This window comes from Micrasema longulum, unplaced genomic scaffold, assembly GCF_059751315.1.
Source record: "Micrasema longulum isolate JH-2025_06_02 unplaced genomic scaffold, ASM5975131v1 h1tg000177l, whole genome shotgun sequence".
In the NCBI taxonomy this organism is placed as follows: domain Eukaryota; kingdom Metazoa; phylum Arthropoda; class Insecta; order Trichoptera; family Brachycentridae; genus Micrasema; species Micrasema longulum.
Window position 1 is genome coordinate 1,057,008 of NW_028277382.1, and position 21,850 is coordinate 1,078,857.

At 30.7% G+C, this 21,850-nt stretch overlaps 1 protein-coding gene across 2 annotated transcripts in view; it reads right to left on the reverse strand.

Moving 5' to 3' along the window:
• The window catches only part of LOC148283954 (potassium channel subfamily K member 18-like), a 219,575-nt gene that overhangs the window by 163,827 nt on the left and 33,898 nt on the right, over positions 1-21,850 (reverse strand). Inside the window, exon 2 of one of the 2 annotated variants that reach the window (XM_088242922.1) lies at positions 7,686-7,811. The exons of the other annotated variant lie outside the window; for it this stretch is intronic. The gene's annotated coding sequence lies outside the window, so the exon portion shown is untranslated. The remainder of the gene's footprint in view (positions 1-7,685; positions 7,812-21,850) is intronic. 2 annotated transcript variants of the gene reach the window in all.

The following is a 21,850-nucleotide window of genomic DNA, read 5'->3' on the forward strand; positions in this document are numbered from 1 at the left end:
TTCAAATTAGCGGATCACCAATCCGGGTTCCGACTTCCGCTTTAAATTTTCTGTGATGTCGCTAAAGAGAAATAAAAAACGGAAAAGAGGGTTTCCTGTCATGGCGGCCGTGCCGAAAAGTTTCAGATTTTTTTGTTCTTTATTACATTCCACCCAACTCTATCTATTGACTGCCCTCGAGAATTTTTTGCCATTAATAGGCGGTTCCTACAGCAAAATTGAATTTTTACGAGAAGAAAATTTTTAGAAACAGAATATGGGACTTTTGGTATTTACAGGGCCTGTGACCTATTGGCAGATTCAAGTGGCCATTTTGCAGACTGTGTCACATTCTATGCCTTTGTTTGAACATCCGTATTTCTTCGATTCTTCCATCTCTTTTTTCTACCGGTGTACCGACTCCGATTCGTATTGTAATAGTTAGAGCGTTTGCCTATCATATAAGAGATCTCGGGCTCGATTTCCGGCGTGGGTAATATTAAATATTCATTTAAACGGTGTTTTATAGTTAAGAATAATAATTATAATTATGGATAACTTATAAAGCGCCATTTTCGTAATATAATACCTCAATGGCGCTTTACAAACTGATTATAGAAAGATATAAATTTAATTTTAACTTTAAGAAAAATAATGTACTTCTTCATATTACTTTTCTACCACATGCTAAGAATTTATTGAAATGATCTAGAGAACAAGTGGGTTTTAAGTTTCTTCCGAAACATCACTTCACTCTCACAGCTTCGGACCTCTGCTCAAAGAGCATTCTATGCCGTAGTGCCTGCGACCGAAAATGCACGTTCGCCGAATTTAGTGCGCTGCTTGCGCAGAGGCACAATAACTTTTCCTTTCGACGTAGATGTAGCTGATCTAAGCGTAAGACGTGTGTTAGCTAGTTCATCTGGAATGCAGAGTTCCCTTAGATATTCTGAAGCAGAGTTGTGCAGTGACTTATACATAAGCCAACGGAGTTTGTATTCCACCCTCTGTGAAAAACGTAGCCAGTGCAATTCCCGAAGTAGTGGAGTGATATGACTGAATTTAGAGTTTCCAAAAATAAGTCTCGCTGCGGAATTTTAAACAGCCTGTAGGCGAGTCATTTTATTCATTGGTAGACCTGCGTAGATACCATTACAATAATCGACTCTAGACACTACAAACGCATTTATTAATTGACGGGCGGCATCAACTGGCAATTTTTTGCGTATGCATTTCATCTGTCTCAGCTGGTAAAAGCATGAACTTATCGTTCTACTAATTTGAGCGCCAAGAGAAAGGTCAAAATTAAGGATGACTCCCAGTAGTTTCACGGTGGGTAAAGCGGTACTCTTTACATCGGGTAGTGTCGTATCCTGAATCTAATTCAATTAAAGTTGTGTATTTCATAGTACCTGAACTGGCATTTAAAGCATATAACTTTTTACCTTACCATCATGTATAAAAAAAAACCATCAAGATATGCAGCGATTGATGTACCGGTGTAATGTCAATGCATCATTAGATGTGGAAAGGGAATGATTATAGTGACTGACAAGCTAATAAACTAAAATACACTACCTTTTACCAAAAAACTATCAAGATCAGCTGCTAAAAATAAAACACAATGACAAACTTTAAATAATTGCTATTCCATAATAAACAAAAAATATTATATAATTTAGGCCTCTTCTAGCTAAACATAACTACGCCGGTCCTTAATCTACCGTGCACTTCTGCTCACTGCCAATAACCAACTATTTGTACGAATTTTTTTTTCTGTTGATTTTGTCTCTTTCACACAAACACCGGCCACAGAACAGCGTCTTTGTCTTCCATATTATAAGTTCTATTCTCGGGCTCTTTATTATACAGTAAAACAGATTTATGTGGGTTTGGTATAACTTTCATCAGTGTAATAATTTTTCTAAGAATATTTTTTTGTTGTCCAGAATATTTAGAATCCAAAATATGAATATAAATTATTATGAAAATATTTTTTTTTTATTCGTGTTACACATTTTTATAATTTTACAAGAACACAACTATAGTTTTGGGAGAGCACTCCTCCCATCGACGGGTGATATAAAACTTATATAGTTAAAACAGAATATTGTTCACAATGTCATAGAATTTAAACAAAAAATAAACAAATTAATCAGTGAAACTTTGAGCAGGAGGGTTTTTTCCCCCTTATCTAAGGTGAAAGCATATGAATGGATAGTTATCTCAAGTACAGATATGAAAACATGATCAATGGGGGACAGGACATTAAGTCGAATTTATTTCTTAATATTCAATAATTTAATAAAAAAGTATCATTTTCATAATAATTTATAATGAAGTGTTACGAAGTGAATGCCGATTCAATTAAAAATATTATTAATTTGAACTTTACTTTCCAAATCTGGTGTCAATTTGAAAATTTCAAAAAATGCAACTTCATCAATAAAATAAATAAGAGGGATATATCATGTCTTATACAAATGTAGATTCGTGTTACACCATAGCCATACGAGAGTTAAAAAAGATAATGAAATATTTACGTTCTTATGATTTACCTAAATGCCTTAATTTTTTAGCCATTTTCTTTTAGTTCTTGACAATCATACTATAAAATGGGAAAAAAGCTATGGTTAAGCTGGATTCGAATTAAAAACTCCTGATCTGGAGTCTGTGAAACCATTCGCAGGACCACAATCCTTCTCTTTGGCAGGTTTAAGTTATTACTGTAAAAACTGTTCAACATAACAATTGTGAATGTAAACAATTAGCAAATAAGTTATTCTGTCAAAAATTTCAGATTTTTTCTCTCCTGTTCTATATACATTTGAAATTATTTGTACTGCCACAGTACAAAACAAGCCTTCCTTCCCATTATGATTCAACAACAATAGTTCGAGCGTCAATTTCCTTTGAAGTTCTTAAGAGTTAACTTCGGCTTAACTTCTTGACTTGGTTAATCGAGGGTATAGGCTTTGATGTTCCTGCGATATCCTTGTAACCTTGAAATAAGTCTTAAGGGCTAAACAACCAAGTTTTGCTAAGCAAATTGAATAAAATTGTTATGAAACTTTAGCGGCAAGAAAACAAATCTAATTTTGCTAAGCTCCTAGGCGAGTAAATTTACGAAAGTGTCAAGTGTTCTAACGAAAACCAAATATATAAGTCCGCATTTAAATAAAGGTTAATCATTTGGGAATTTGATTTAAGCTGTTTTTGCTATTATGAAATTTGCTTACAAATTAAGAATCAAAATAGATAACTAAAGTTGTGACTATTCCGATTCTTAGTAATGAGGAAACAATGCTATATGAGCCCCTGACATCACTGCGACCTGGGTATATCTATCTATGTGACTTCCACAATTCTCTCTCAGCTGCCATACTTTGCCACTTTGGACCTGCAACTATTCTGATGTCGTCAGACCATCTGGTCTAGGGTCTCCCTATGCTTCTGGGTCTTGTTCTCGGCCTCCAGTCCATAAATTTTTTTGGTCCATCTACAGCTCAGCATCCGAAAAACATGACCAGCCCAATTTCACTTCAGATCCCCAATTATTTTTCCTAAATACGTAATTTAAGCACTTTCCTTAATCCATTGATTCATTTTGCAATCTCTGCGAGCTTGAGTAGGATTATTTAATTTATACTGTTTTAAATTCATAGCTGGCACGGGGAGAACGCATGCGTTGAACGCCTTTATCTTCAGGTATATTGGAATGCTTCTAAATTTCAGAATATTTTATCGTTTCCTAAAGCCCACCTTAGTCCTTGTCTTCTTTCTAATTCAGCTTCAGAAATATCTCTTCCTAGTCTAACATTGTTACTTGAGTATGATTCGATTCTGCCAATATTCTGACCATCAATCTTAACGAGCAGTATTTAACTTGTAGACATGACTTTTGAATTGTCTATGTTCATTTTCAGTTCCACTTTCTTGCATTGGTTTTTGAGATCTGTCAACGTTGAAATTATTTTGTTCTCCTTATCTGCAAAGACGACAATGTCACACGCCAATTTAAGGTTTATCAATGACAGGTCCCCGTAAATTTATTATAATTATTTATAACTATACTGATATGCTACATTTTATCAAATACTTTTAAAACACCAATTGGACGCATATATATTTATTTATTTACATACATAAGTTTATTGTACATTATTTCAGACATAAGTCCCAACTCCATGGGACAAAATGTCATGTGTTGAGATGGGACTAGCAATTAGCTGACACAGGCACATGAGTCACCACAAATATAGGATCAGAATAAAAATATATTTAAAAAAAAATACTTGTATAAATAAATATATATATATGGCACATCAATATGGTAAATAGTAAACTCAAACATTCGAAAAATCATCAAAGAGTTTCCTACTCAATTCCCAGGGAAGATCCAGTCCTTAACAACTTTCTTGAAAATATTTTTTGTCCTTGAGAGCTTTATAGGCTCTTTCAAAACATTGAACACTCTCGGTGCGATAAATGAGAGATGTCTCTGAGCAAAAGTCGTACGGGTTTTGGGTATGACACAATTCATGCTTCGGGAAACCCTCGTACGGACATTTTGCTGAGACCTCTCCTTGTTGTTCGACCAGAAGTGTGTAAGTGCTTTTTTTAGGTACAGTTGTCTCATATCCAGCACCTTCGTGTATTGGAACAACTGTTCTGACGGGTATGTTGGTAATTTCTGTGAAATTATGAAAATCTTAACAATAATTTCATTTTATGTCTCGGCTATTCTCAAACATATTACCCCTAAATGTTCCCTCACGTAGACTCAAATAATGAATTTCTGTTCCTCGGTCTTCATAAGACTAATTATGGTTTACAAGTATCTCCCAAGGTTCCCGATTCCCAACTCAGGTTACCGAAATAAGGGTAAATTAAATAAATTTAATATTTGCCTGTATTATCGATCTGAATCACGATAACAATGGAAAGTTAAAAGAGTTATTTTCAATTGTCCATAAAGTAAAAAGGTTTTTTTTAAAGAAAATCTGAATCCGAATTTGAAATGTATAAATCGGAAACATGAAATTGAATATGATTTTAAAAAATCTTTTGTACTTTTAATTTTATGTTTTAGGATAGTAAATTTAAGATAACTCTTTTTTTGATGTTTGAAGCACTTACTTTGTGGAACATTATTATTTAATATATTAAAATAAAATAAAATCACTTTGTTTTTATGTAACACTTATATTTTTTATAATTTGACAACCAACTAGTTTCGGCAATACTATGCCTTCTTCAGGGTTAATTACAAACTAACATAACCTATTTTTCACAGTGAAAAAAAGTCACTGTGAAAAATAAACAAAAAAACACACTATTTATATTTTTATTTTTTTCCTATGTTGAAAATATATTTAAGAATTAACTTATTTACTAGCCATTTGGCTATTTTTTTATTTTAGTTGTATTATTTTACTCTATTTTCTTACTTTTAAAAAATATTTATTTAAACTATTCTTATCTGGTCAGTTTTTTCTTCTTCAAAATATTTTTCAATGCATCGAAAATTAAATAATCTATGTTTATTATTTTATACGCATGCAGTATTATGTATGTACTCTTTTATTTGATTATTAATTAAAACTTATGTCTGACCACCCGATGACAAACTATTTTTAAATATCTGTTGACTTTTGTGGAGTAAAAGAGCTGAAACCTTTATCACGTTATAAAGTTCTACACAAAAGTCTACAGATGGAAGAGTTGAGGAAATGTGGATGTTCTAACATGGGCAGAATGGTGAATGTTACACGGTGTGTAAGGGCATACTCAAACATTGTTGTTTTATTGAATAGTTTATCGGGACAAAATATGTTTTAATACTTGTGTGTATATTTTATCGAATAAAAACTCTATAAAAATAAAATAGAAGTATTATTGATAGACAGAACTATATTTGTGGATTTGTTGTTTTCTGTTTTAATTTATTTTAATGATAATTTCCTAGGTTTTTTGTATTGGCAACGTGCCAATTTTTTTAAGTAATCTGTTTCTCTAGATCTATATTAGTATGCGTTAACTTTTGTATTTTTTATGGATACTCAGACGGTCGGCAAGCAGTACGCGGCGTATTGATTTTTTCGCTCGAAGTGAAGTGATTAATTTTCTTTTACGCTTTGTGCCTTAGTTATTCGTTTTATTAAAAACCGTTAAATTTGTTGACCTGAGAGCCATATAAAAGCCTTATATCTTAAATTCGCATTTTAAAGTAGAGATAAATTTAGAAATTTTGTGACTTATTTTTCACGAATTTGTGAAATTCGCACATTTTATTCACACACTGACCCCATTGAGATTTGTATATCTATTTGTAAAAATATTTATGCGGGTGAGATTCAGGTGAGATTCAGGCGTTGCCTAGTATGTAGGTGAAATAATTCAATTAGATGAATCTCACCCGCATAAATAAAGGTTTTAGCTCTTAAACTTCACTAACATCAACAGATGAAAGAATAGAAGGAATATAGATGTTCAAATATGGGCAGAATGGTGAATGTTACACAGTGTGTAAAGTGGTCACTTAAAAAAGAACTGAAGAAATATCTTCTTGATACTTTATAGTGCCTGTTTAAAAATAAATTTGTAAAATATAAATAAAATAAATGTAATATAATTCTGTCATAAAAAAAATGTGTCCCACCGAAAAGTCTTTAGACTTAGTGGGTAACAAATTATTGTATGTATTTTTTTAAAATTATAAAATAAACGCTGCTCTACAGCACTGAAACTGAAATCAGCCATTGACAGGTCATAAGCCTTGTAGATGCCTAGACTTCTATATTACCTTCTCTCAAATGTTTTTCATCTCTGTTGTAATGTGTTAACTTTACATACTGTAACATTCACCATTTTGTCACACAGTACGTAAAATGCCCACTTAAACCAGCCAATGATTGGTTATAAGTCCTTCAAATGCATTGACTTTCATATTCATTTTTCAAAAATGTTTTTTCTCTTTGTTGAAAGAAATTTAGACCGAAAAATATTTTCAGATGTTGCTAGTATTCCCCATTTAAGACCATACTCGTATCATGACCTATGTCTGTAACCGCAATAAATACGAGCTAGAGACATTGTACCATTAAGGAAAACTTGCAGGTGATGACAGTACTATATTTAAGTCATTTTAGCCCAAAATGGCGTTTGGGATGTTTTGGTTTTCAGGTACCGATTTGTATTTCTGAAACTGAGTCAGCTGTTTCAGGAGAATAACTAATTTAAAATAGGTGTACAGTTTAAAAACATTCTTCAAACAACTAAAGATACGAACTCTTTTTTTCTATGATTTATTTTGTTGCCCTTTAATAATAGGGAATATTTTTGTGTTTTTTTTTTTTAATTTTATTTCCTTTTTTATTACTATAAAAAATAAAAAAAACATATTATCTTTTACAGAATATTTTATTTTTTCTTTTTTACGTTTTACAAAAATATTACAACTGTCCATTGTTATTATTGGAGAAAAAATTCATTAACATTTTCTTGTATACCCACGAACAGGCCATGCGTTTGTGGGATTTTATTGTTTACTATATTTCTATTAATATGTATTTCGTTGATATGTAATTATGCTTTTTCTTAAATACTCTGTTATATTATTTTGTTTATTGTAAGAAAACAAAAAATAAAAAAATAAAAAAAATAAAAACTCATTCCAAAATTTTATAGTAAAATATCGTTCTTACCTTTTGTTCTAATAACTCCAAATAATGTACTTCTCGAATGTAAAATTTTCAAATGACCAACAATATTTAATTTCTTATTCCACAAATCACTGTTTGGTATTGGAGCAGTAAGCAGGGAAGAGTTACCTGAAAAATAAAGCATTGAAATATGAGAGTTATATAAAATGTAAAACTAGCATTTCATAAAATAACTTTGGAGGTAATATTGTATTATATAATTGAATACAAGGTACCATTTAAATTGTTAAATTCAGTTTTACATTTTCTAATGGAATAAATATTGCATTTTGAATATTTACCATACTCAAACATATAATTATAAAAAATCAGAAAAAAGTGCTGAATGGCAAATTTAATTTTTAAAAAGTAGTTTGATTGATTGTCTTCAAGACGATAAAGACAACAGCTCTGTTTGAACAGTAAAATGCGAATCCTGGACGTGTGCTTTTGACTCGATGGCTACTCTCAGGTAAAAATTCTGAAAAAAAAAATCGTGTGGAGAAAAGTTTGCCTTGTAGTGTAGTGGTTTTTTTTTTGTAGTTGTAAATTATTTGTACCTTGCTTTTGTTATGCGCAAGGTTTTATCGAATATATTTATCCTTAGATTATATTCCGTTGACTTTAACATAGTGTGGTGGGCAGCGTATTTGACAATAATGCTTTAAGTTTTGAGATTTCTGGGAGCGTCAACATGCAATATCGTCACCCTTACTTGTAAAACTCGTAAGTTCACAAATTATCAAAAAATATATTTTGACCCTTTTTTTAAGACTTCAAATAATCTTAATGACATGTGTGTAAAATTTTAGCCTACTTTATATATTTTTTCAATATTAAAAAAACACCTCGCTAGCTAATGTAAAAACAATTGTTATCCACCCTTGAACAAAAGTAAGTTTGGGACTTACGAGTTTTACGAGTTAGGCCTTCTGTGTGTTATTACTAAAGTCTGTTCATTATTACAAAAATTTTCAAATAAACGAACCAGCCGCTTGATACCCTGCGAAGAATAGCCTCTTTCAATATTTCATCTTAATAATTATAGAATTTTTTGCACGATACAATTATAAAAGATTACCATTTATTAGATTCGTTTGTACCTATTTAAATTTGATAGTATTTTTATTTTTCGTTAACTCCGTCGTTAATGATTTCAATAATAAAATGAATAAAAAAGTCTCAATATAAAATTTATATTTGAAACTTTGTGGTTATTCATTATAATAAAATAAATAAAACAACTTTGTTTCTAACCACTAACTATAAGTATTTTTAACTAGAAATCTTAGAAATCAAAAAGCGATTCATATTAAGAAAACAATAATTAATAACCAAATAAACAATATTTCTTTTATTCCTCTCCTGTCTTACTTCGAAAATAATGATATCAAATTACCACCCATGTAGAGAAAAAAACCACTTCATTTATTGGGTCTACGTGTAGTATTTAGTGAACATGATAGAAATAAAAAAAGGAATCAATTCATTAGTTACGTACACCTTGAAGAAGAAGCTTGTTTGCTTTGAAACCGGTCGGTGAAAAATAAAAATTAGTGGTTAAAAACAAAGTTGTTTTATTTATTTTATTTAAAAAAGCCTCAGTTAATTTATTAAAAATAAAACATTAGCGTTCTTATAATTTACCCTAATATTTCAATTTTGGTGACCATTTTATTTATTTATTTATATATCAACGGTTCAAAGAACCTTTTACATCTAAAAGTTTTACAGAAATAATCACAGCAGTGAACAATTCATTATGTTATATATAATGTGAAATATAATTGAATTATTAAAACTAAACAATTTGGTGAAAGTAAAATATAAAAAAAAGACTACAAAAAATTAAAAAAGAAACATAACATATCTAAGATGACAAATAAAAAAAAAATTACGTGAGAAAATCTTATGTTCTAAATATAAATATAACAAAGTAAAGTGGAAAATAATTTAACATAAACATAAAGTGGCAAGTCAACAAGTATTAAATAACTCACTTTTAGAAAATGAAAATCAAGTTTGGGTAGATTGAGGTTCAAACCTCGGACCTCTGATCCATGAATCCGCAACACTAGACGCGGGACCACAACTTGATTCAAATAACATAGTGAAACTTTACAAAAGAGATTTTAATAATAATTTTATCAAAATCATTTTTTAAATTTAGCAAATACTCTCAGGTAAAAAACCTGCAAAAGGAACTCGACTGGATTCGTCGGTGTTATGGCGTACTGGTTAATGCATTTGTAGTATATCATAATTTTAATTTTTCTGCTTTTGTAAATAATATTATAGTTTAAAATGTAAAAACGTCTTTAAATAAATTTGTTATCTGTATGTCCCTAAATGAGTTTTTTTTTAAAAAAACTCCTTGGGAATATTGTATATAATTATGTTTAATATGTTTTCAATTTAATAAAAAAAAAAAAAAAAAAATAGTTGTAAAATAATAAATATCGATCCACCGTACTGTATTTTATCATGCCGTGTAGATTTTTGTAATGGTGTGAAATGGGCCAATCATGCGATATCACGCAGTGGGCTCGTGGTTTGCACGCGCACAGCTGTCCAGTCTCCGTGAATGTCGGTAGATTAACACGACAATATTTTACCTATCCTAAGACTGGTTCCTGAAGCGTAAGACCAACATTCCTGTAACACATGATCGAAATATACTGCATGTACCAATGCAGTGCCCTATATACTATCAGGTGCGAACCAGGTTTATTTTATTAATTGATTCCCTATATCAAAATAATGTCCTGAATATTCTAAAAACCCTTCAATTTTCAACAATTAAATATAAAAGGTTTTATCAAAAACAATAATATTTTTTTTTTTTAAATATTTTTTTAATAAAAACCCTTATTAGCTTAAAAAAAAAACATTCACTAAAAATAATGGAACATTAAAGGTTGAACTTTCCGAAAAAGAGTCTGGCTCTTGTGTTTAGAGTTTAGAAAATATTATTAAAAAGAAACAAAAAATTCAAAACAAAATAAAACAACAAAAAAAGAAATTGTAAAAATTGTAAAAATTGAAAAAACTTTACACTAATAAAAAATTTAAAAAAATTATTATTATAAACATATTTTTAAATCTATAAAAAATACTGTGTTTGGACCAATTTTCAACCAAATATATACCTATCTATCTACCCGTCCCTCCCTCTTCCAAGCGCACTCCATGTGACAATAATTTCACTGGTGAGTGCCGGAAAAAAAATGTTACACCTTCAGTACTAATCTAACATCAAACAAGTGAAGTGCTTACAACAAATCATTCAACAAACGACCTGTGCCGGCGTCCAGCTGAACCACCGGCTCCATACTAGCTGTGTCAGCGTCTCACGACCGCCAGCTTCGGCAACCAGGTTCCATTACAAGTCACGCCTCATCATCAGCAGGTTAGTGGAGTTGCGTAACCTTCCTTCTCTAAAATTATAGTGCGCTCTAAATGTTGCTCCTCCTAGGACGAGGTATTTTTTACACATCGTCCACTCCTCAAAATGGCTTTCAAAACCGAATAAATCAACTGTAAACGAACCAGACTAAGTTGTAAAAAATATGACGATTATAAAATCGTTCACTAGACCCTTTCTCGATACAAAAATAAAACAATATAATTTTGTAATAAATTTATACTTTCGAAATTCATTAAAGATTATCATAATATCAATTGCTGCAAATATTATAATAAACGCTGTAATACCAAGTAATAAATGTAAATATTTCGCCAGTACACATTAATGATTATTGTTACAATTTTACATAACACGACCACTGTACTAAAAGCAAAGGGCGCCTGACACGCCGCGCCGGCCTGCTGATTCATCAATACGATTATCTATACTATACAAACAGCACATAAAATAGGTACGCACACCGACAAAATTGTTTTCGACAAAACAAGTACTTGTATAAAATAATGAGAAACACAGCCCGTATTTAAACATTTCACAATCATATCCCTTTCCGCAGGGTGCATAGGGCACTGCATTAGTATACTTATCGCAGCCTATCTTGATTATTTTTGTAACATGAAGGTAAGATGATCATTCTTACGTGTCAGGTTCCATTCCAGGGACTATGAAATATTCTAGTGTAAAAACACATTTAAAAAAAAATACATCAATGTCCACCATGTCAGCAATCGAACCCGAGAGCTCTTGCATGGTAGGCAAACGCGCTGACCACTACGCCCACGGCTGTCAATTTTATATACAAAGTAAAATTGAGTTTTATGTATGAAAAGCAGAATATTCATACATTTTTTTCTTTGAAACATGTTCAATTATATTTTACCGATGAAGATATTTTAACTGTTCATGCAAATAAATTCATTTTCGTACATAAATATAGATTTTTCTCTAAAGACAGTCGGAGATAACTCTGTTAACTTCCCATTGTGGTCGGGGCCCAGGTACCAGTATGGTACTGTGAAATATTATTGTGTAAAAACACAGTTTGAAATAATATTTCATATTATCCATGTCGGGAATCAAACTTGAGACCTTTCGCATGTTATGTAAATGCGCCGACCATTGCACCACTAGGCCGACTACGAATATTAAAAAAATTAAATCTAAATGAAAAAACTACAGTTTAATACAGTAGAAAATTGTGGATCTTTTAGAATATATATTATACCAATTTGCCATACCGAGGAAGGTAGTTGAAGAGATTGGTGAAAATAATCAAAAAAAGCGAAAATTGACAAGTCTGCTTTCCTTCCATAATTTTACTTATATTTGCTTTTTATTCATCCTGATATTTTTATGTTTTTTCGTTTTGTATTTTTGTTATGTTTCATTTAGTATTCAATTATATTTGACATATTATTTATTACTCCTATTTAATACTACAGTGTAGAGAGAGTTTCTTGAAACCATATCTCAATTATTATTGTAATTATGTTTTTATATATGTATTATTTTTCTATTGATTTCAATGATACTATAATTTAGTTTTTTTTCAATACTACTGTATTTTATTATTATACTATTATTTTGTTGATTTCAATGATACTGTTATTTTGCAGATTTGATTATGTATGAATCTAAATTTGTATAATTAATAATTTACAATTTAGGAAGTATGTTTACAAGGGATGGAAAGACTGAGAAAGATATTGAAAGGAGGGTGAGTGCCGGGAACAGCGTGAGCGGTGCACTGAAATCTTCTTTGGAATGTTTAGCGCAGGAAGCAAACTAGCAGTTCACAATGGAGTTCTAGTGCCAACTCTAATGTATAGGAGAGAAGTATGGAATTGGAAAAATGATGATGAAAGTAGGTTTAATGCTGTTGAAATGCAATCTCTCAGGCGAATGTGTGGAAAAACTATGTATGATAGGTGCACAAATGTCGAAATCCGTGAACTGTGTAAGGCTGAGACATGGATTTTCGACAGAATTTAGAAAAGGGTGCTGCGTTGGTTTAGCCATGTCCAAACCAACGCAGTTACATGTAGTGCGAATGGACAGCGAAAGAACGGCTAAAAGGATCTACGATGTAAATGTTGATGGATGCAGAAAACGAGGAAGACCGAGAAAGACATGGCACGATCAAGTCCATCAAATACTTGAAGATGGACATGTCAAAAGTAAGAATGGGATAATCGGCGTGCGTGCATGAGAAGATGTATGAATGTCGAGGAAGCGAGGTCTGTATGCAAATATAGTGTGATATGGCGTTTTCTCTGCCTTGCCCAACGGGGAAACGGCGTGATGGTTTGTTGTTGTTATTATAATTTACATTTTAATATTTATGTCTGATCTTTTTTAAATTGAATTCTTTGGAATTTTATTATTTATTACTTAACAATATTTTGAGTTTGTCCAAATTTTTGTAGACAAGGACTGGATTCAACTCCCTGGGGAGCTGTTTATATCTACATATTACAACAGAGATGAAGAACATTTAAGACAAGGTAATAAAGAAGTCAAGGCATCTACAGGGCTTATGACATGTCAATTGCTGGTTTAAGTGGCCACTTTACACACTGTGTTTCATTCACCATTCTGCCTATATTGGAACATCTATATTCCTTCAATTCTTTCATCTGTTGATGTTTCACAAACCTGTAGTATGTAGGTGAAATAATTCAATTAGATGAATCTCACCCGCATAAATAAAGGTTTCAGCTCTTTAACTTCACAAACATCAACAGATGAAAGAATTAAAGGAATATAGATGTTCCAATATGGGCAGAATGGTGAATGTAACACTGTGTGTAAAGTGGCCACTTAAACCAGCCATTGACAGGTCATAAGCCCTGTAGATGCCTAGACTACTATATAACCTTGTCGTAAATGTTCTTCATCTCTGTTGTAATATGTTAATTTATTACTTATACCTTGTTTTTCTGGATAGTTATTAAATTGCATCACATTATATTTGAATCTTATTAATTTTACTTTATTTATTTATTATGGCTTGACACGGGCACAGCCTAAACAGCCTCAATAAGTTCTTATATATTTAAACGAGTGTAATTTTAAATAAATAAATAAATCAATAATCATACTAGTATTTAATTAAGTAATTACGTAAATCGTTTTAAAATAACAAGCCATAAAAAAAAACTTTGAGAATTTGAAACAAAGCGATTGGCGTATTTGTTTTTAGAAAAATTGTACAGTCCTCACTTCAACACAACATATCGCGACATTTTAATTATCATAGTTATGGAGCAGAAGGAAAGTAAAGTTTATTTGTTTCCATATAAAAACACATGTCTTACAAGAAAAAACCAATTATGTTGTAGAGTTATACCTTACTTTGAAAAAAATATAAAGCAGTATTTAAAAAATATAATAGGTGCCTTATACATATAACTTAAAACTTCAATTTTGCTTATTCTAGATATAAATATAATAAAGGGAATTATTTTGAATTGCTAAAATAAATCGAAACAACAATATTTTAAGTTTGTCCAAATTTGTGTAGACAAGAACTGAATTCAACTACCTGGGGAGCTGTTTTCATTAACATATTACAACAGAGATGAAGAAAATTTAAGAGAAGTAAGTGACCACTTTATACAGTGTTTAAAGTGGCCACTTAAACCAGTCATTGACAGGTCATAAGCCCTGTAGATGCCTGGACTTCTATATTACCTTCTCTTAAATGTTCTTTATCTCTGTTGTAATATTTTAATAAATCAAATCATAATAATTTCAGTGTAATAAGCTAATGTTCCTTTAAATATGTTTATTTTATTATGTCAAAATTTTGAATTTGTCAACTTTATTATCAAAATTTCTCTTACTTGCCACTTTACACACTGTGTAAAGTGGCCACTTAAACCAGCCATGGACAGGTCATAAGCCCGGTAGATGCCTGGACTTCTATATTACCTTCTCTTAAATGTTCTTTATCTCTGTTGTAATATGTTAATAAATCAAATCAGCATAATGTAATAATAACATCTCCTCCACTCTATTTTCTCATCCCTTAACCTTCTTGCGAGCTCTTTTTTTTTCTCGTATCTTATATAATATATTATTTTTCTCTTTACTGTGTAACATGTTCTCTCATTATATTTGTAAAAAACTTTAACTGGATGTATGTACCATTTTTTATATTTTGTATTCTTATAAAACAACTGTTGTTTTTTCTTAGTAAATAAAATAAACTAGGTTAAAATAAAAAAACAAAAATGGTATTTTGTCTTGTGAATTTTTTTATGCTGGGTAAATTTAAAACGAAAGTAACATGTATATTCGCATATCGTATGGGCTATTTTGCTTAAAAAGGTTTCTCGATAATCAATTTGTTTCAGAATTCAGTATAATTTGTCAAGTAAAGCGTTGACGTTTGCGATTTAGAAAGGCTACTCAATGGAATAAAATATTGCCTTGAGAGAATAATGTATTAGTGAAACTTTAAATCCATAAATTTCTTTACTGCCGCGATGGCTTTAAATTCAATGAAATTTTAATCTAAATTCATTGTCAAATGGCGTAACTATTTTTTTATTTATTTATTCATATAAATATATGTATAAACAAAAAAATAAAATAAGCGTATCCTAACTCTATATTTTTTTGGACAATGTATGTAAATTTATGTCAAAAATCATAAAAATATTGAGAGAAGCAGAAATTTAATTAACCTTCTCTTATAAATACATATTTTTCATTTCTTAACTTTTACGTTTCTTATATTTAACATAATTTCAATTATTTTCCTAAGTGGAAATACGTTTTTTGGTTTGTTCATAAGTGTCCTACATTAAAATACAAAGAAATTTTCAATATTGTCTACATACTGTTTGTTTACCCAATAAAATTAAATTTAAAAAATATGAACAAAAATAAGTTTGGTTACTATAGTATAAGTTATTAAATTTAGACGCATTACATAATCATCATCATCATTTCCTTTCCGCACCTAATGGTGCATAGGGCACTGGATTGGTAAACTAATCGCAGCGTATCTTGATCATTTTTCGTTTCATGGAGGTAAGATGATTAGTCTTACGCTTCAGGTGCCAGTCCAGGGACTACGAAATATTTTAGTTTGAAAACACCCCTTTAAATCAATATTTCATATCAACCATGTCGGGAATCGAAACCCGAGACCTCTTGCATGGAAGGCTAACGCACTGAGCATTACACCACAAGGCCGAGTATTATTTTAATTATGGATTTTCGTGCAACAATGACGCTATTGAAAACTGTGTCACTCGTACCACCTCATCTGATTATACATTTGATCGATTATATATTGACAATTACTTTCATCATAAAACGATATTCTCTACTATTTACTTCACATATTATTGTTTTATTATTCTTATTATCTTTTTGATGATCCATACGTATTTTTCTTTGTTGTTATTTTGTTTTTACTTCTTTTACTGCATGTTTTTCGTCACCAATATTCGAAAAAAATCAATAAAAATTTATAGTCTGATCTGGAGAATGACACACCACTGCATATCTTCCTTTTGAAAAAAACAAATCCAACAAACTTTGGTGGCCTTGTAAACATACTAATAAAGTAATAATGCTTTGCTCAATAAGAAATAAACAGACAAAATAGTAAAGAAACCCCTTTATCCACTCGACCTTATTTGTCGTCCACAAACCCTTAAATTAAGATGCTAGTAAAAATACAAGCAAAGCCGTAAAAACCATCTTACTTGGATTCTGATTTTTATCAAATATCTTCATATAGTCTACTTTTTTACTACGACACCAGAATTCGTCCATATAATAAATCCGTGTCAATTGTAAAAGCGTTAGTCAAAAGTGGTATAGCCTTCTTTATTTTACTAATTGTTTGAATTTACTATTTCGTCATAATCGTAGAACAATGACGTATGTGATTTTTTTCAACTTTACATCAGAGCGGCTTAAAATTAGTTTTGACACTTTATGTCACAACTTAATAAGAACGAAAGTACGCTATTTGATACTTCATTCCCTTTCCACACCTAATGGGTCATATGGCATTGCATTGGTACACCAATCGCAGCGTATCTTGATAACTTTTGTTACATGAACGTAAGTTACGTACATTACAGGTACCAGTCCAGAGATGATGAAATATTCTGGTGTGAAAACACCCTTTTAAATAAATATTTCATATCAACCGTGTCGCGAATCGAACCCAAGACCTCTTGAATAGCAGGAAAACGGGTTGACTACTACACCATGAGGCATTAAAAGCAAGGGGTTGATACTCAAATAAGTTATAAACATTCTCTTCTTTTCAAATCTGGAAAACAAAACCTTTAAATGACCTTTTCAAGATGAAATATAAAAAAATGTTAATGCCGCATTTTTCACACATCCGTCACTGTTCTACGATCCCGACGATTTATTTTTCTTTACCTATGTCGTTTTCGTTGCAAACTCTACCGATGATATTAAGAACATTTCTCTCTTATATCGGAACATTTTAAATGCTTTAATTTTCTTTGTGGTGGCTTAAGTGTATTCGTAAGTTCAGCATTCAATGTCATATGAAATAATCAAAAAGCATTGCACATCTTGTATATTTAATATCTACGCGGACTTAACTTTAAATTTGAGTGGAAACCACGCATTTTTAAAAATCAGTTTCTTGTCACCTCTATTTGAGAGTATTATAAGCTTGTTTAAAAATTTCCGAGTTACTGAGATATTTGCGTAAAACTTTGAAAAAAGAATAGTGAGATTTTTAATTATGATTCACTAACTAAATGAAAAATTATAATTTTGCGGTTTCAAGTAGTATGATTAAAATTTGTAAGATTCAGAGACTGTTTTTGTAATATTCAGAGACGGGTTTTGAATTACGCTATTATTTAGGTAGATAGGTTTTTTACGTATGGTTTATTTAAGCATCAATAATTAATTTTCCGTTTTTGGTGGAGATTTCTTAGTTTGCTTCTAATACTTTGATTTCTATGTAACTTTATGGCCTTTTCAATTTAAAAAATGGGTCGTTGAAGCTTTTTATTTGTTAAACCATGACTTTTTAACATATGTTTCTTTGTGCAACCACTGCACTTAAAGAACAGAAAAAGAAAAAAAAATAGTCCGTACTTTATAACATAAAAAATGCTAACATCATACTTTATTAATAAAACGTCATCCTTTCACAGTCCTCTTCAACTTTGGGAACAGTGAAAAGTCCCAGGGGGGCAAGTACGATGAATATGGTGGGTGATGCATCAATGCAATCTGATTTTTCGGCAAAAAGACAAGGTGCGAGATGTGAGCGGCGTCCATTATTTTTGCACTGAAATAATCTTAAAATTCACCGATCACTCAAAATGCGTTTTACCGAATTATCTGTCAAAGATCAACACCGCGTCCAAAATTATTGAAAATAAACATATTTTTTTATTGTAAATATGTATTCTAATTAAGGAAAAAAAGGCTTTTAGAAAAATTACGTTGGATTCAAAATTAATTTGGTGTATTTTTTATCAAACCTCTTTAATTTACAATTTACGAAAATCGTTTTTTTTATGTACTCCACTTTTCTCGACAACGTGTCTTTAGCAGACTTAGTCTTCACGTCTAAACCTTGAGTTGGTAGAACTGCCGCTACCTAAATATAGTTTAAGCATCTTCTTATTGTGTTTCCTTTAACAAATCTAGAGCCTTATTGTTCAATTATGAAGGCTGGTGTTCTAGATATAAAGGTTACATGAAGGACGATTATATACAGAGTAAAATGAAAAGCGGACACTGAACAAACCAGTTAATTAAGTAATTTGAAGTTTGTAACTCGAGAACCATTGTTAATTATCACTTACAATTAATTACGCTCTTATAATTTTTTTTACCGTTCCTGAAAATAGTACTTTTTTAGAATTCTGTCTGAATCAGCATCATCACCATAGTCTTTATCAATACTTAAGAGTTCGTAGGATACTGAATTTTCTAACCAGATTAAAAATATCATTATAACGTAACATAACCCCTACAGTACATCACAAACAAAAAAATATAATCACTAGATCTTCAACACAAAGACAACTTTAGCCAATACAAATTAATACCACTTTCCGACAAAGGGATTTTGAGTATTATTCAATTAAAATCTACAACCTACTTCTACTATCTATTAAAACAATAAGTAACGAGAAAATGTTTAAAAAGACTATAAAAAAATGGATAGTGGAGCTAGGTAGAAGTACAGTCTCAGTTTAAAATGGATTGTCTCATTCGCCCAAACCAATATTGAATCAACCGCTCCACAAGTGCATAGCTTATGTTAGGTTTTTGTTATTTTCATAGTGCGTTTTGTAATATAAATAATAAAGATTAACATATATACCTAGTTTTTAAAACAGTGAATATTTTCTTAAATATCTCTGTTTATTAAATAAGTCTCTTTTGTTTATTTTCTAATGTAAAAACAATTCAAAAAAGTATATTGTTAAGTGTCTTCGGCACGGGTAACCCCAGCGAAGACACATTACTTTTACTATGAACCAGAGTTTGTAAGAGAAAAATATGAATAAATAAATAAATAAAATTTAAAAAAATAAGCGAGTTCAGAATATAACTTCTACCTTTATACAAGTTGTCAAGTATCAAAAAATTAGTGTTTTGATTTTTGACAGTTGACAGTTCCATAGAAATTCGTCTGTCAGACAAGTGTCCAGCTTTACCGACAAAACATATCAAATTGTTTACAAAATCTGCAAATTGGAAATTGTATGATTTATTCAATCATAGCAATTAAATATGGATATAAGAAGTTCTGTCAAGGTTTTTTATATAGAAATTTCTAAATGTTTTCTTTTTTTTTTTGGTCAATTTTTTATTTCCGATGTACATATTTTTCCAAAGTAATAAAAGTTTTTATATGTTTATAGAATTTAAGAGATAAGATTATGTATATTTATTAAAACTTAACCTACTAAAAATGTAAAATGTTTTCCATCTCAGTAGTAACATGTCAATCTTGTTAATCCCTAGGGAGTAAAATTCAGTACCTGTCAACAAACATTAGGACAAAAAACTAAAAATATTTAAGAAAATAAAAAAATAAAATTCATTGGTTGCCTAGCAGATATGTAAAAAAACCCTCAAATAAATCTTACCCACAGGAAAGGCTTTAGCTCTTTGAATTCACAAAAATGACACAGTAAGAATGCAAAAAATATATGAATCTGAACAAAGTTGATTTAAAAAAACTTAATAATAACCCACTTAGTCTGTATTTTAGAGGCTTGTTAGCCGGTTTTTGTTAGCCGGCTTCGTAGTGTAATGGTCAGAGCGTTTGGTTACCATACGAGAAGTCTCGGATTCGATTCTTGACATAGTTGATATGAAATATTTATTTAAAAGGGTGTTTTCACACCAGAATATTTTAGTCCCAGGACTGGTAAGACTGATCATCTTACCTACATGTAACAAAAATGATCAAATAACGCACTGCGATTGGTGTACCATTGCAGTGTCTTATGCACCATTAGGTGCGGAAAGGAAATTATGATGATGATCATGTTAGCCGATGGGAAAAAGAGGATATGAAAGGAAGTTATAAAATTTTATATGTTTCACATTGTGTTTAGTGGCCTCTTAAACCGGCCAACAGATCAAGAGGTCATAAGTTTTCATAACATTATTTTTTTTATTACATGTAATTTTATTCTATTACAAGTCTTCAAAATAGAAAGAAATGAAGTTTAAATTAAGCATTTTTGACCCCTATTTCTTTTCGCGTTCAATCAAGGAAATAAAGCCGCCTATTTGCGATGAAAATGTTCTAAATGGAAGGATAGTTCGTCGCTGGTTTTTGCGTAATAGATGATTTTGATCTAGCCTTTTGGAAGCTCTGTTGTGAGTTACCACAATAAAAAAAATACAACAAATTATTCACTAATGTAATTTCATTTTTTATTTTAAAACAAATTAGTTGATAGTTTATTACATCTTCACAGTACACTGCGAAAATATTGCAATAGTTTTTGGCAGCTTTATTCACTCGATTGAACTCAAACCGAGTTGCCGAAAATGCTAACTTTCGTCTACATGTCATTCCATTTTGAAGGTTTGTAATTTAAGAAAAATATATTTAAATTACGTTAAAGCACATACTAATTGCAAAACAGAAAATTTTCTTTCCAATGACGTATGATTTTTGCCATTCTGTTCTGCTTTTGGTGCTGATTTTGAATTTGGAAAAAAACATAACTTGCGTTGACACCTAATACTAAGATAGCGATAAAAATATTTTTTATTCTAAAATATTTTTTTTAAATTTATTACATTAAAAATTTAAACATATTGACTTGAAAGTAAACTAATTTTGTAGTAGTTAATTTTGACACTATTGCATAAGATTGTATTAGTAACATTGATATTTGCTTATCTTTGTTTTTCCCGTACAAGCAGATATAAAATATATCCATAAAATAGTTTTTTGTTTACGAGAAAAGAAAGTCCATACGTCTCCATACTTCATTGCCGACTCATTCAAGGGCATAAGCCTTTTAGCGTAATGAAATTTTGTTTTCCGTGTCCAATACTTGAATTCATATGACATTTCGAAACATGTCGTTTATAAAATAACAATGGTGATTTAAATTGATCTTCAATTTTTTTCTGAAAAAAAATAAATTCTTACGTTAATACATGAGGTGTATGTATGTCTTAATTATGTTAACTTGAATAATTTTATTCGTCGGCACCGTTTAAGAAATAGTCACCT